The sequence below is a fragment of the Atractosteus spatula genome, chromosome 4 (genome assembly GCF_055471065.1).
Source record: "Atractosteus spatula isolate fAtrSpa1 chromosome 4, fAtrSpa1.hap1, whole genome shotgun sequence".
NCBI lineage: Eukaryota > Metazoa > Chordata > Actinopteri > Semionotiformes > Lepisosteidae > Atractosteus > Atractosteus spatula.
Genome location: NC_142709.1, coordinates 35827324 through 35844274, shown reverse-complemented (window position 1 = coordinate 35844274; position 16951 = coordinate 35827324). Strand labels below are relative to the sequence as shown.

The window sequence follows — 16951 nt, the reverse complement described above, 5'->3', positions numbered from 1 at the left end:
CACAATTTGGAAGGGAGTGAACAAACATGAGGAGGAGACGAGGAACTGGGCTGACAGACAAACAGGGGGGTGTGATGAAGGTGCGCAGGTGCTCGGGGGGGAGTGGTCCAGGCAAACAGTCCAAAGGGAGTCCGAAGGGAAATCTAGTGCAGGGAAAAAGTCCAGAGCCGGGTGATCCAGTTAAAACCCGGAGCGGGATCCGGCGAAGGGTCGGGGAGATAAAAGGGGTAACGGGACCAGGCGCTCCAAGTCCCGAACTCGGCTGGTTCAGGACGCCGATAGGAGGCCTAAGCCCTCGAGCCACGGACGTAGGGCGACTCGGTGGTAGGCGGGCCTCCGGGCGTCCGTGTTCCAGGCCAGAGCCCAGAACAGAGTGAAAGTCTGTCTTTTGTAGGGAAGGGCAGGAACAGGGAGCAGGTGCACAAAATCAACTAAAGTGTGAAAGAGCCGGAGGGCCCTTAAGGGGGAGGGATTACAATCGTGACAGCAGGTTGAGCTACAGGTTGAGCTGTTTAGCTTTTCAGCCTTTTCTCCACGCATAATACGTGTCAGCTCTTTTGCCAACGGTAAACAAAGTTCTTCACAAATAGTATGGAGCTTACCTGCTTTAGCAATCCGCAAGCTTGCATTTTTACCCGTTTCTGCTTCAGGAGTCCGTCTCAGAAGTTAAAAGAAGTTTTTATTTCATGAGCATGGGAGCGAAACACAGAGACGCTCAGTGTATTTTTCTCAAATTAACCTAGAACAGTTCTTAAATATTTTTCTGTTATCTATCACGCTTTCCTGTGCTCACAAGATTCCCAGCATTCGTAGGACGCATTTCTATGCTTTCCTGTGCTTACAACATTGGCATTGTTCCAAAATCACGCACATTCTCCTACCTCCCTATTTGCTGGAGATAACTTTTTTAAATACAATTTGTCACTTACGTTTGTAGCACGCATTCCTATACAATGGTACAGAATTAGATAGTAGCTCTAATGTCCACTCAAGTATTAGCGCGTGCTGTATCATAGTATGTAGGTTGCATATTCCACACAAACTACCATAGTTTGAGAACCACTGTTCTAACAAAAAGAGTACATAGTTGGATGAGGCGGAGAATCAGGCAATAAAAGAGGAGGACAGACCTACAGGCATAGAACAGAGGACACAGTAAGTCTTTTAATGTTAATATGAACCAGCCAAAAAATCATTTGGCTCCTAAATTTTTCATTTTAGGAGCCAGTGGCACCCAAGTAATTTTTTTAGTCTGGAGTCCTGACTAAATATCTGTAGCAAAAATGCTGGGGGCACTGGAAACAATCCAGTAAAAACAATTAACGTTTTTAGTAATCACACGAAATAATAAAAATCCATGATTAAGTTCTAAATCTTTTTTATAAATATTTTTATACACTGAAACCTGAAGTGGATCAGAGGTCATAGACACACTGTATTCATCATCCATGCAATGAGAATAGTGCGACCTGGAGGAAAAACACAAAAGCCCCTTTTCTCTATCTACCGATATGTACATAATGAAGGGTAAAAAGCTCCTTATACTGACCTTTTAATTATAAAACATGTTAAAAACTTGTACCACTTACATCCATCAATACTTGGACTATGGCTATGAAAATTCTAGCCAGAGAATGGAAAATGTTTCATTACTGAAACCAGAGAACTACTGTCCTGATTTGAAACCAGAGCTGTTTTCTGTATGTCCAGACTCATCATTCACATATAAATGGCTTTCTGTGGGTGCCAGAAACAAGTTCACAACTGAAATCACATGTCATTCAGGTCACAATCATGTCACAGTGTCACTGAGCATCATGATACTTTATCAGATTTGGGCAGTTATGCAAATTAATATTATTCCTGTCACCATAAATATTGTTCAGAAAGCATATTTATCAGGTGCCATTTTAAAAAAAAACACAACAGTTGTGAACTTATTAAATGAGAAAAACAAAATAAACAGCAACTGATAAACGTACAGTAGATTTGTAACACTAAGGACAACAGATTAAGAAGACAGCAGACCAAACCTTAGCTGAGCTATATTCATTCTATTCCTCAAGACCTGAGACTGAGTTACACTAAACAGGCTGAAATCTCTCAGCTACCATGTACCCATCTGGAAAAAAGCAAAAACAGACCTTTTTAAAAGGGAATCCTGTTTTCCAAACTTGCAATAATGTTTTGCTGCAGTGCTGCATTCACTACAAAGTGAACTGTGGTATGGTGGTATCACTATTCAACAATAAATCAACGGACTTTGGAGTCTTGCCTAATTGTGACGTCTCATTTAAAACGCAAGCTTGTAAGTCATCTCCAGTGAGTTGGACTGAGTGAGAGAAAAACAAATATCTATAAGCAAGCAAGCTGTAGGCGTGTGCTTTGTTGTGAATGGATCACCTGATCCCTGCTGCCGAATGGTGGGGTTTTGAGGTTATTGAACTTTTAACTAAAGGAGGGGAAGTAAGTTCACTCACTTATAACTTCAGGATCCTCACTTCACATTCAGGATTCCCCTCATCTGCATTAGCCAAAAGCATGAAACAGACAGTGCTTTTTGTTTCTTTCAGTCTCATTACATGATGTGCTGGAAGAAACTTTTTTTACAGCTTTGTGAAACTTTATATTTGTTAACGAGTCAAATCTCTGGTTTTGTATAGTCCACCCATGAATCTCTTGAGTGTTACTGATATAACACTTCAATTTTAAATACATCACTATTTCTTTCTGAAAAGAAGAAGATTTGTGAGCTTCACACATCCTGGGGTGCTCCACAATTATTACCTCAGAAAAAGTGTATTATTAACTTTAAACCACTGCAACTTCTTGTAAGAACTTCCTGAATGAACCAAAATATCTGTAATGGGTTGATCTGTATTTGAATAATTTTAGATAAAATGTCTGGTCGGATAGTATTAGTCCAAATGCTTTGAAATAAGATGAGTGAGGGTAATTACTGCATCTTCTGTGCTTCACCCTTGTTTATAAAAAAACTGATTAAAAACTACATTTACCATTTACAGACGCAGTTCAATTCTGAACCAAGATCCTATTAAATGATTTAACCAAAACTGATGTAGGAGCAACTGGTCTAAAATAGTGATCGCTTAGACAGGTTTTCTTAGGGAGGATACCAGTATAGTATGCTTATCTACAGACATCTGGAAAATTTAGCTAATTCTCTTGCAAAGAACTACAAAATAAGTGGATTTAGATTATAAGAACCAGCTGAATTACAAACATTTGTACACTGAAAAATATTAAGGACTTGGTCTACATTAATGATAACCCTGTCTGAACTGTAAAATGAAAGTGACTTTATAATACTAAAACATTTTTCATGGGTATCTGTTTTAACATACCTGATCAAAAACATCTTGTTCATTTAAAAACTGAAATTCTTTGTCAATCACTAAAGGTTTCCTGATAAGGGACATTACTGTCATTCTTTTCATGCTTTTCCAGAGTTTTCTAGGTATATTAGCTTTAAATCCATCCTCCAAATCCTGCTTTATGTACAAGTTTTCATGCTCTAAATTCTCCTTTTAATTCTTTTTCAGTCCAGTCTTTATTCTTAAAAGAGAGCTCCCGGGGCATGGCTATGCACTAAGAGGAGGAGGACGTGTATCTGTCGAACTCCTCGCCGAATTTAGCAAAATAGGCATAAAAATACAGTCTTTTAACACAAAATACCAACTTAACACTTTTACAGTGTAAGAATGTCACTTGCCGACTATTTCGGACAAACCCCTCTCGCCCAAAACCAAACAAAAGCGTCAAGAAAGACACGAAGACAACAGAAAGAAGGCGAGCAAGATGGCGACTTCACTGGGGGAGACGGTACAGTTGAGACCAACTTAATTATCGAAAAAGTAACATCAAACATCGCCGAAATATTAGATTCAAAACTTGCAACGATTCGAGAACCTGTTGCTGCTATATCCACTAAAATGGACATAGTGATTAAAAGAATAGATGAAGTGGAACAGCGAGTTTCGGACCTGGAAGACGGCAGTGTAACGGCGGGCAACAGGATACGGGTGCTTGAGACAGACCTGCACAAGGCATTGGATCGTCTTGAAGACTTCGAAAACAGAAGCCGGCGGAAAAATGTGAGAATCCTCGGCCTAAGAGAAAACATCGAAGGAAACAACCCAGTTGTGTTTTTTGAGAGCTGGATCCCTGAAACCCTTGGCATGGAAATGAAGGGGGACAAAATCAAGTTGGAACGTTGCCATCGCACGGGACCCCGGCGCAAGTTGGGGGAGGGCAGAACACCTGTACCCGGGGCCGTGCTGGTGAGGCTGCACAACTACCGGGATAAGCAGAAGATAATGGAAACGGCCAGGGCCAAGAAAGAAATCATTGTGGAGGGGAAAAGAGTCTCCATCTTTCAAGACTTCTCGGTCGAGGTGCAGAAAAAGAGGGCGGAAACAGCCGAAGTGAGAAGGAGGCTGCGTGATGCTGGACTGAGGTATTCGTTCCTGTATCCAGCGATCATTAAAGTGTTTGATGCCTCAGGGGGATCCACTACTCTTTCCAGCTTAAAGGAAGCAGAGAACTTCCTTAAAAATATTCAACAGCAATCCTCCACGTCTGAATAGAATGTGAGAGGTCCACTGATAAACAAGCAGCCTTGACTTTAGTTTGTAGAACTGATCGAGCAGAGAACTGAGCGGTTATGCCTGCGCTTAGATCCTTTTCTGACGTTTTAAATGTTTTCTATCTTTAAGATTCTGTTATTAATGTTAATGTTGAGATATAGATGATACTGTTTTGTATAGAAACTTAAGACTGTAACTAATTATTTTGGCGAGGAGTAGACAGTTTTTGTTTTAGTATAATAGTTGAACCCCCTATAACTGAGCGTACTTTATTGCTGACTGCCGCAGCTGCGTGACTAGCGGCAACCTTTAGTTTCACTTCTCTGTTAACTACGCAGAGAAGCTAAACAATTTTGTTGGACCTTTTCTTAGTTTAGTTTGCAGACTGAGTCTAGCAATCTTGTTCTAAGACTGCTCTTTCTGTCTTTATCACCGTTAATCAATGTTCAGAAGATTAACAAAGTTCCTTTGTTTCTTTTTTAAATACCTGACAAGTGCTGTTACCTTATGTACTGTTTGTGGTCACAAACGGAATTTTTGTTTTCTCTCTCCAAGACATTGTTTTATTTTTTTTTCCTTCTTCTCTTTTCTCTTTAAAATGTATGGAACGGGTACGTGCAGCTGCTCTATTTGCTATTCACTGTTATGTTGCATTATACTACAATTTAGCCACTGCGTTACCATATTAAAACTAAAAAAAACACCATGAATAATGTTAAGATACGCACTTGGAATGTAAAAGGGGTGAATAGCGTAGTTAAAAGGAAAAAGATTCTGAACGTCCTGAAACGAGATAAGATTCAAATAGCATTTTTACAGGAAACTCACTTCAATGATCTGGAACATAAAAAACTTAAAAGGGAATGGGTAGGTCAAGTTTATTACTCATCATTCTCCACCAAAAAACGAGGCGTGGTTATTCTCATTCATAAGAATCTCCCATTTACAGTCAACCCAACTTATGTGGATAATGAAGGTAGAGTGGTAATAGTTAAAGGATTACTATATGGGGAAGAAGTGGTGATAGGATGTATATATGCTCCTAATGAACAAGACGAACAATTCTTTATCGATGTGTTTGGACAACTCACTATTATGGATTGTAACAATATTATCCTTGCAGGAGACTTTAATTTTTCTTTCTGTCCTAGGTTAGATAAGATGCCATCTGCTAATGTACCATCATCTAAAATCTCCAAAGTAGTGACAACTTTATGCAGCGAAATAGATGTTATTGATATATGGAGATTCTTCAACCCAACTGCTAGGGGCTTCACATTTTACTCCTCACCGCATCAAAGAGCTTCTCGTATTGACCACATCCTCCTATCCAGCCATATGGCCCATCTAGTAACAGATATAGGTATTGATCCAATTACTATATCAGATCATGCTGCTGTGACAATGAGTATGTCCTCTCCACGACCAGTGGAGCGTTCTCTTGTATGGAGACTAAATCCATTTAATCTGCTGGACGATGAATTCAGAAAGTTCCTTAATGAACAAACAAAGCTATATTTACAGTGCAATGACATTGAAGAAACCGATCCTAGGGCAGTATGGGAGGCTAATAAAGCTTACATGAGAGGTATGATAATTTCTTATACCAGTAAAAAGAAAAAGGAACGGATCTCTTTGCAATTAGCACTTGAGAAAAAAATTTCAAAATTGGAAGAAGAGTTTTATACTGCTAAATCTGAGAAAATTCTAATTGAAATTAAAGAAGCTAGGTCACAACTTAATAACCTAGTGACAAAAAAAGCTGAAAGAGATGTTCTATATGCAAGACAGCATCTATTTGAAAAGGGCAATAAACCAAACCGCCTCCTTGCAAGATTGGCAAGGATGGCACCATCCGAAAATTTTATTTCTGCCATTAAAGAGGAGAATAGCCAGTGAACACTGGAAAATAAGAAAATAAATGGCATCTTTAAGAATTTTTTTGAGAAGCTATATAGCTCAGAAACAGATAAAAAACTGCTTCAGGAGAGCACTTTTTTAAAAGGCATAGACATTCCTCAAGTCAGTGATACACAGAAGGAACTTCTAAATAAACCTGTCTCCAGTAAAGAGATTAAAACAGCTATCATATCACAGTCAGGAAAGACACCAGGACCAGATGGCTACCCTGTAGAATTTTTTAAAATGATGAAGGATCAGATCTGTGACATTTATCTCAAGGCCATCAATAAATTTATTAAAGAATCTTCCCTACCAGAATCTATGAATATTGCCAACATAACAGTTATTCACAAAAAAGGAAAAGATCCTGAACTATGTAGCTCATATAGACCCATAAGTTTACTAAACATTGATATAAAAGTGATAGCTAAAATACTGGCAACACGCTTAGAGAGAATAATGACTAGCATTATTGACCCAGACCAGACAGGGTTTATTAACGGAAGAAACTCATTTAATAATACCAGGAGATTGTTTAACATAATGCACCATCTTGACCAGCTACAGGTTTCAAGCCTCCTTGTGTCGATGGATGCAGAGAAAGCCTTTGATAGAGTGGAGTGGGAATATATGTTTGATGTTATGAGGAGATTTAATCTAGGTGAAGACTTTATCAAATGGACTAAGTTATTATATAGTGCACCTAAAGCCACAATACAAACTAACGGTTTCATCTCCCCCCCATTCAGGCTGCACAGGGGCACACGGCAAGGGTGCCCCTTGTCACCCTTGCTATTCGCTATAGTAATTGAGCCATTGGCTATATATATAAGATGTAATCCAAAAATCAAGGGGGTCCAACTGGGGGGAAGACATCACAAAATTATGCTGTATGCTGATGATGTTATAATGACAGTAACGGACCCTGTTCACTCCCTACCTGAAATTATTAGTGGTATAAAAATGTTCTCAACCATATCAGACTATAAGGTCAATTTCAGTAAATCTGAGATTATGCCTTTAGGGAACATGGGAAAAGGAGAACCCGCCTATATTAAACCATTTCACTGGAATCCTAAGGGTATCACATACCTTGGGATTCAGGTGACCCCCAAAATCTCACATCTGTATTCTGTAAATATAAGACCTCTACTGATACACTTAAAGGACAACATGAACCGGTGGACAAATTTACCAATATCTTTCCTGGGCAGAATTAACCTGGTAAAGATGATAATATTACCTAAACTTCTCTATCCTCTATCTATGATATTCACTCCCATGACTAAAGGTGACATAAAGGATCTGAATAAAGCAATATCAACATTTGTATGGACAGGAAAAAAAACAAAAATTAAATATAAGACTTTGCAGTTACCTAGGGATTACAGTGGATGTGCCTTGCCAAATCTGAAATACTATACCTGGGCAATACAAGCAAGAATCCTCCAAGCAAGCAATCCTCCAAGCAATCCTACAAGCAAGAATGGTGGATTCATGCACCACCAGACTCCACCTGGGTGGATATGGAGGCTGAACACGGTAAACCAGCCTCTCCTGTAAACCTCTTAGGCAGGAAAATGACTAATGTACCCCCACTAGCTAAAAAGAACCCTTTAATAATAAATGTACTGAGAACATGGAGCAAGATTATTATTATATCCCTCTCTTTATATGCTATCTTCACTTGTGGGTAACCCGGACCTGCCTCCTGAAAAGACAAGCTCCCACTTTACTAATTGGCAAACAGCAGGTATACATAGAATTTTTGACTTATTGAAGGGGGGGTATTTAAATCATTTGAGCATCTTCAAGCACAATATAATATACCAACATGAGACTTCTTTAAATATCTTCAGATCAGGCATTATGTGAGTACCAAGAACGGTGGTCTTGATTTATTCAACAGCTCGCACACACTAGAAAAAATCTTTCTAAAGAACGGGAACTCAAAGAAATTTCTATCCAAGTTTTACACTTTATTGTCTAGGCATGAGGTAGACTTCCAAAAATCTTTACAGACAATCTGGAGCCAGGAACTGAGGTGCTGTATAGATGATAACACTTGGAAAACTATTCTTTCATTGCCTTCAACAATCTCCGTCTGTAACCGGTATAAAGAAATGCAGTACAGTTTGTTACATAGAGCATATATATCTCTACAGATCTATAGCAAATTTATCACAGGCACTTCACCAAACTGCCCTAAATGTAAAACCCAGGTTGGAACACTGTTTCACTGTCTATGGGAATGTACATATGCCCAGAGGTTCTGGTGGGAGGTATGTAAAAAAATATCTTTGATCTTTGTAATACAGTTAGATCCTCATCCTCTCACATGCATTTTGGGAGTCTTGCCTGTTCAGCTGCTGAACCATAGAGAAGCAGTCCAGCATGCCCTGATGCTGGCAAGAAAGGCAATCATGACCAGGTGGGTGGGTGACGAGCCTCCCTCTCTAGCTCTCTGGGAATTACTCATAAGAGACTTGATCTCTTTGGAAAAGTTAAGATTCATCCTAAAAGGTGAGCTGGACCATTTTAAAGATTTGTGGGATAAGCCTTTGAGAGCATTAGGTTTAAAAGAGGAGCTCAGTATATATTCCTAAGCCATTATATATAACTATGCTATAACCTTTATGCCATTAAATGGTAAACTCTGATATAGCTGCGACTGTACCTGTTTTTGTCTTTATTTTGTTTGTTTGTTTTTCTCTGTCTTTCTTCTTTCCTCTTTCACTCTTATTTTTTTTCCTTAACTCTATTCTTAATTTCTTTTTCTTACATTCATTGTTATTCTCTTAAAAAAATGTAAAAGTTTAAATATTGATGTCTCTGCTGTGATATTTAATAAACAGAATTGGAAAAAAAAGAGAGCTCCCTTAAAATCACAGTAATTGTACAAAAAAAACTAATGAACTCTGTAATCACTGTTATGTCATATATAGTAAGGTGCCTTGGTGAAACATTTCCCTCTTTGTACACTCAAACCATACTTGAAGTTCTTCCTTACTTTACTGTGTCCACACCTAAATCTTCTTGTATACTCTTCTTGTATAATAATTAAATGTACTACATTACTAATCGGACTTAGAAATCAGTGGTCTGATCTTGGATTCATAAGCCCCTTCAAAATTCACAAAGCACTTAACCATCATGTTGTCTTTTCTGGTTTGACCCTTAACATATCAGTAGAATCCCGACATTGTGATTTCCAATTTACATTGTTTCAAATTCCCAAGCTAGAGCTTCTGGATACTGTTGCTGAAGTGTGTGAGCACAGTCTGTGATAATGGCAGCCACTTTTGTTGTTTTGCCACTAGGGGGGATGTATTTGTAACAAACCACAACCAAACTCCCTGGGCAAATAAAAGGTATTAATGTCATACAAAGAATTTAATCAAGATAAGATAAGATCCCTTTATTAGCCATATACAATTTCTTGTATTAGGAATTTGTCTTTTCACATACCCCAACTTGTTCTCCAAGAGACACACAGACAGGGAGAGAAGCTTGGGGTCAGAGCGCAGGGTCAACCATTTATATGGCACCCCTGGCACAGTTGGGATTAAAGGCCTTGCTCAGGGGCCCACGGAGTAGGATTCCTCTGCCGGCTGCGGGATATGAACCAGCAAACTTCCAGCCACAGAGCCACCGCACCGCCCCGACATCACTGTTCCATATTCATTTCTAATGGTATATAGGCAGCACCACTGATATACACACACAACTCCCTCCTCCTCACATTTTGCTCATTATCATTTATCATTTCTGTCAGCTAGTAAATGTGTAACTGCTCCAGTGACTGAGGGGATGCAGCACGGTGGTAGCTAGCTGGTCGTGAGGTCTTGCTGCAGGCTAGATCTTGGGTAGAATTCTGTCTTTACGTATGGGCTCACCCTCTAACTCAGCGCTTTGGGAAAAGTCTAAGTCCCAAAGTTTAGACAAGTTGGTATGGCAGAAAGAGGAACATGGTTTGCAGTTATGCCCCACTTTTTAACTGAAGAAAATACAGCTGGTGATTGGTCAAGAAGTCACCAGGTGTAGTGAGTTCCCACACCTTGCAGGTCCCTGATTGGCTAGTCATCTTGTTGGATGATTGACCATGGCCTGTGACTTTTATGATTATGTCCAGATGTGTTTATGTCCCTCTGCTAGACATCAAGATGCCAGCAGTGGACAACTATCTTAAAGGAATACTGACACTGGATCTGGACTGTACCGGGAAAGATCTTTAGCCAAAAGATTATCTCCCTCACTTGCTCACATGCAAAGATGAGGTCATCCTAGGTTGAAAATAACAGAATCTCTACATTCCTGTGACAGGCAACATGCATTTTGGTACATTCATACAAACTTGGTAGAAATATTTAATATAACTTAAATCTAAATTAAATAATAGGCCTTGCCCTTGCATATCCCCATTTTTGAAGGTTACAAGGTCTTGAGATGGTGTTGTCCTTCAAAACAAAAACAGTTCAGTAGGGTCCATAGTAACACGGTTAGCAGTGACATTCAATATCCACATTGCCTCTTGAGAATTTGACTAGGACCTAGCATTATGAACAAATATTCGCTAATGCATATAGACCACAAGTTGCCAAATACAAGTGGCTAACTATCACCTAAGCTTATCATAGCACCTCTATCATATGGATAAAGCATAAGTCATTCTATATAACTCTGAGGTCTTACAAAGCATCAGGAAATTCACTGTGTCTTACATCTCTATAGTAGACAGACATTTTGGTGTGAAAGGTTGAAGTCCTTGATATTTAACTGTTCCCTTTGAGTAATTTAAACCTTCTTGTAAGGTCTTAATGTGAGAGACCAACTTCCAGAATACCCAGCCAGTCATGATCCAGCCAACCAGCAGCAGTGTGTGGTATTCCCAATTATGCACCCCTGGGATGATCCACAACTGTTATGTTCGCACAATAGGAGGGTGGTTTGGAGTCTTTTCTATCAAAGGTAAACTCAATTACTTGTGCCCCTTCCAGGCTCACTATTTCTCAGACTACACTATACTATAGACTATACTCCAGTTCAACAGTGTTACCCCTAAAGGCATCTGTAATCTCAATTGCGGTCTCATATCAATCTGATTCCAAGTGATACAATGCCAGATCACCAAGCTGCACTATGGCTCCCTCAAGAACTTGTCATCATGTCTGTCATAGGTCACCATAACACTTAACTGTGGTTAACTGACCAGCCATCTATATTCCACCTGCTCTACTTGGGGTGCATCAACCTCCCTCTGGTTCATAATGGTAGCTTTCAGTTTTGCCTTCCTGATAGCACACAATCTCTGGGTGGAATCCCTTTAAAACAGCTTAATGGGACACACCCAGTGAGTATCCTTTATAGATATGCACATCGAGATTTAGAAGCAAATGCAGACTTGGGATGGCGTCTTGGTAAGCTATGAGTGGAAGGGTGGTTAACTTTTCATGCATTTCCCTTTCCAGAAGCCAACATTTAATATGGATTTAAGTCTATAGATACCTTTACTACTAACAATAGGGAGGTTCAAGAGAAAACCTATCTGGATTCAGATTTGATATGTATGGAAATAGCACTTCCTAAACTTTACGGAAGGTATGCTTGCAGCAGTTGCACAGTCTCTGAAGTAGCTTACCACAATATATTTTCCACTAAGGTGGAACCAGGTACAGGTAGGTGGCAATCTGTTCCCACTTCTATAACTTTTTTTCAGCAGGAGATGTGAAATAGTTCCAAGTAATAAGCTCCCTGAGAAGATCTTGCATCAACATCCTGACCTGTTGCGCATAAGTATAATTGCAGTTGATGACATAGACAATCCTGTCTTCATTGTGAAGACTCAGCATAGTGCCCTGTAATGTTCTCCCTAACCTTTCCGAACGCTGCTGCTGGAATAGCTTATCACTAATCTGAGGCATCTCTTTCTGAAACTCTGACATGTGTCTCCTCAATGTGATCATGGTGACAGTGTCCACAGAAAACAGACCTGATGAAAATAATGATCCCAGAGCAATCAGTCCTCTCAGAAATCTTTTGGGGGGACTGACAAGTCTTCTCCTCCTGAGTGACTGTTGACTTCCAGGGGGAAGAGTGAAAGCTGAGAGGGGTCTCTTCTGTGGCACTACATGCAAGAGGCATGTTCAGTGTGGAGGTGGAGCCCTGGAGGAAAGGCGACACATTGTCTTTGTAAACACAACTGCACTCACTAATCAAGGATGAGCTGCAGCTGTGAGGGCTCTTTAAAGGCACACTGAGCAACCCCCCAAAGAGGACGAGCAGGGCATACCTCTGGAGGATCACTACACCAGCTGTCCCGGAGGGGATTGTACCCTCCGTTAAGCCATTTTTCTTCTTGTTTTTTAGCCTGTCCTGTCCTCTACCTCTACCCGGGCAGGCTGACCTTTTTCCACAAGTTTAATTTTTATTTGTGCCTGCTCTCCTACCTAGAAGAGTCTAGCCTGGGCACCGCTCTACACAACAGTACAAAGCCGTTGTACTTAATGGTACATTATCTATTTTGCCTTTTTGTTTTGTTTTGTTTTCAGTTCTCGCTAACCTCACACCGTTGCTTCCACCCCCTCAGACATGGTGTTGACTTTTACTTGTGCTCTGCACGGCTCCTCCCATTGCTACATGTGTCTCCATCACTATATTGGGGCATTATGACCCACACAGACTGCAGGGTGAGCGCCCCCTACTTTCCCCACTAACACCTCTTCCAGCAGCAACCTTAGTTTTTCCTACGAGGTCTCCCATCCAGGTACTGACAAGGCTCAACCCTGCTTAGCTCCAGTTGTCTACCAGTTGTGAGTTGCAGGGTGATATGGCTGCTGGTACAGCTTGGACAATTCAACTCAGAAACTATAAGGACCTCAAAAAAGTAAGGAAAGGTGTATGCTGGAGGACTAAAAAATAATTGGATGAGAGCAATAAGCATACAATATTTTGTGTAATTATTGGGAGAGAAAAGAAACTTAAATGACAATAGGTTAGATATAGTGCAAGCATAGCCCAATTGATCCACAGAAATTCTGAACTGCTCTCAAAACACAACAGACAACTAACAAGAAAGCATCATAGACAAGGAAATTGAAAATTACAAGTCTGTAGGAGAAACACAGATGAACTGAGCAAAACATAAGGATCTGTGAAGGGGAGGCAAGGGGACTGCAAAGGGATTCTGCTGATCATGATGATGAAGATGACATGGGCCTATTGTTTGTTACGCCCAAGATATAACTGTAATCTGTAATTAAGATGTGGTGGAACCTGGAAGATCTGTTAAACGTTTTGACTTCTGAAGGACACCAAAAGCAATTATAAGTCAACATAACTAGTCAAATATACAGAAGTAATACCACAAAAAATTCTAATGTCTACATCCCATTCACTGAATGTTAAAAACAAGTAAGACTACAGCAGGGGTCTCTAAGACTACATGTGAAGAGCTGTGGTTCAGTCGGTATTCAAGGTTATTGATGAATTAAGCAAGTAATCAGCCGATTAATAGATTACTTAATAGAACCTTGAGGGCTGAAGGATGTTCACATTTTAATTCCCAATGATCTCTTATTTACTTAAACTGACATATCACCTGCTTAATTTCCCACATTTAAATAGTTCAAAAGTCTTTAGTAGTTGGTGATTTAGTGGACTGCAGAGCCTGGACTGAGGTTCTCCAAGAGCAGACGTTGGACCCTATGGTACAAAATATTTAAGTGATTTAGTATTGATATAGTATTTTCTTATATCAATAAGTTTTCATTCCTTGTTTTAGTCATGGACTTTGAAAGTGGATAGAGCCAATGGGGTACTTTGTCATGGAAAGCAAGGGAGATGTTAAATCAGATGTCAATTCAGCTAAAAAAGCCAGGGATTTTCCCATACTCATCAAAAACTCCTGAAAGCTTAAATAGATCTCTGTACAAAAGAAAGAAACTGACGGAGGCTATTAATGCTAGATTCCAGTAGAACAGAAATAAAAAAATGATATGGCGGTCCAACCCAAAAAGGGAGTAAAACCAAAGAGAAATCTTGCTTATAAACAAAACCTTTTCACTGCTAGAAAACTGCAATGACATAAAGTCCACAACAATGTGCTTATGTAGCTAAGGTGCCTCTGGTCAATACTCGCAAGGGGAAACATAAAAGCAACACGACTGATTTTGTTACCCAAACCTAAGCAAAGAGCTCCACAGCAGCCTACTTACCAATAGGTGTAGTACGCCACTGCCAGAATTAGCAGAGCTGCACAAATTCCAGTAAAGATTAAAACGCTGGTCTGGTTTGCCAACATCTTTGGGTATTTGGGTTTTTTTTCCTCCCAATTTCTGTTCACAGGAGAACAAAAGGGAGTCAGTGTTCATCCAAATGGACAGCCATGCAAATCCCAGGAGATTATGATGACACAAGCATAAAGAAGCAAATCTAAGAAAGCTGCGGCTTTGCCCCCCCGTAAAAACTGCCTCCTCAGCAAAGAGAGACTTTCAATATAAATCCAAAAGCACAATACAAATATTCCAAAGCCTTTATGTTACTACCAAAACAAACACTTTAGTGCCATGGAACATCTTCAAGAAGGGACTAATTGTCCAAATTTACACTGCAGGAGGCAAAAGAAAGCCACTGTAAGAAACAACTTCGCTTTTCTATAAATAACTGCAGCACTATCTAGTTTACCATCCCTTTAGCTAATCCTTAAATCAGCTTATTTATTAGCTGGCTTCAGGCACCCTGGATCAGTCACATTGGATTTTCGTCCTGTAGGCCCCTGGTGCAAGACCACTGTAACATCACAAATTTATTGCTGTGGTGTGGGCTTTTGTACTGGGTAAGGGTATCTGATTAGGACAATCAATTTACCATTTCAAAATAACCTAGGTAAAAGTAACCTAGGCGTCATATTAGACACAAGGCTCTCATTTAACTCTCATGTTAAAAGAGTATCAAAAACATGCTTCCTACAGTTAAGAAATATTGCAAAACTAAGGCAGTTTCTCTCCACTCAAGACACAGAAATTAATACATGCTCTTGTACAGCAGGTTAGACTACTGCAATGCCCTACTATCAGGGAGCACCCACCATTCTTTCAACACCTTACAGCAAATTCAGAATGCAGCAGCTAGAATTGTTACTAGGAGCAGAAAGAACGACCATATAACCCCCATACTTAGCTCTCTTCATTGGCTTCCAGTCAGGTACAGGGCAGACTTCAAATTTCCTCAGAGGTCAGGCACCTGTCTATCTAATGGAACTTATTAATGTTTACCATCCAAGTTGCCTGCTTAGATCACAGAATGCAGGTCTTCTTCATATTTCACACATTCATAAAATAACAGTTGGCGGCAAAGCCTTTAGTTACAGAGCCCCTAGCTTATGGAACAGTCTCCCACCCCATATTCGGGATGCCGAGTCAATTTCAGTATTCAAATCCAGACTGAAGACCTATTACTTCAGCCTAGCCTACTCACACCTTACATTATAGCCTGCTGCAACCATGGCTGCTGGTGCTGCTGTACATGCCATTGTGTGTCTCTATGTTGGCCCACCAGGCAGATAGATCTGTTCTGACCAAACTATCCTATTCTCCTCCCCACGTCCAGACACCATCTGAGTTGGATGCTGCATCACTGCCATGGATCCAAGAGGGATGTTGTGGATATAGCTATCATTTAGGAGGATTTTGCTCCAGAGATCTGCATGGAGTACTGACATACAGAAGACATGATGGCTGGATGGATTAATACCCTCATTCATTTATTTCCTTTTTTTAATTATATAATGTTAGCATGCCCAAAGGGGTTGGGCAGCCAGTTGACCTTGGACCCCTAGAGGTTTTTTTTCTCCTTACTAAGAAGTTTTTGGTTCCTCTCCTCCGTTGTCTTCTGGTCTTCTATTCTGTATTCACAAAATGTATGGTTACTTGCATTGTTAAGCGCTTTGGGGCAACCTGTAGTGAAAGGCGCAATATAAAAATAAATGGAATTGAAAATAATCTAACATCTAAAGCGTGATGCGCACTAGAGCACACATTTCTACCACTATGGTTGGTAATTGATGTTTGAATAAAATATTGAGATTTTGGCAGGCAAGGGATTTTGGGAGTAGTCATTACTGGACATCACAATCATTATTGGAAATTCAATAGTTTTCACTGTAGCTCTCATAAACCAGTATAATTAAACTGGAAGGGCTGATTTACAGTATATCAGGATAAGTTAAATTACGTTTTAAAATCACTGACGTTAAATATTTTGCTCCAATTTTATTATAGCTGTTTCCTTTGAGCCTTGCCAAATACGATATCGGACATGGCTGGAATTGGCTAATTCATCTGTATTGATGAGGTAAGGAATGTTGAATTCTTAAGTTTACAGAAAAATTTGTTCCTATGGATCCAAGAGGGACATCGTGGATATACCTATCGTTTAGGATGATT

At 39.9% G+C, this 16951-nt stretch overlaps 1 protein-coding gene across 5 annotated transcripts in view; it reads right to left on the bottom strand.

The window, feature by feature from the left end:
* agpat3 (1-acylglycerol-3-phosphate O-acyltransferase 3) overlaps positions 1-16951 on the bottom strand; it is a 111352-nt gene that overhangs the window by 78246 nt on the left and 16155 nt on the right. The window contains exon 2 of one of the 5 annotated variants that reach the window (XM_088912856.1): positions 14723-14842. The exons of the other annotated variants lie outside the window; for them this stretch is intronic. The gene's annotated coding sequence lies outside the window, so the exon portion shown is untranslated. The remainder of the gene's footprint in view (positions 1-14722; positions 14843-16951) is intronic. 5 annotated transcript variants of the gene reach the window in all.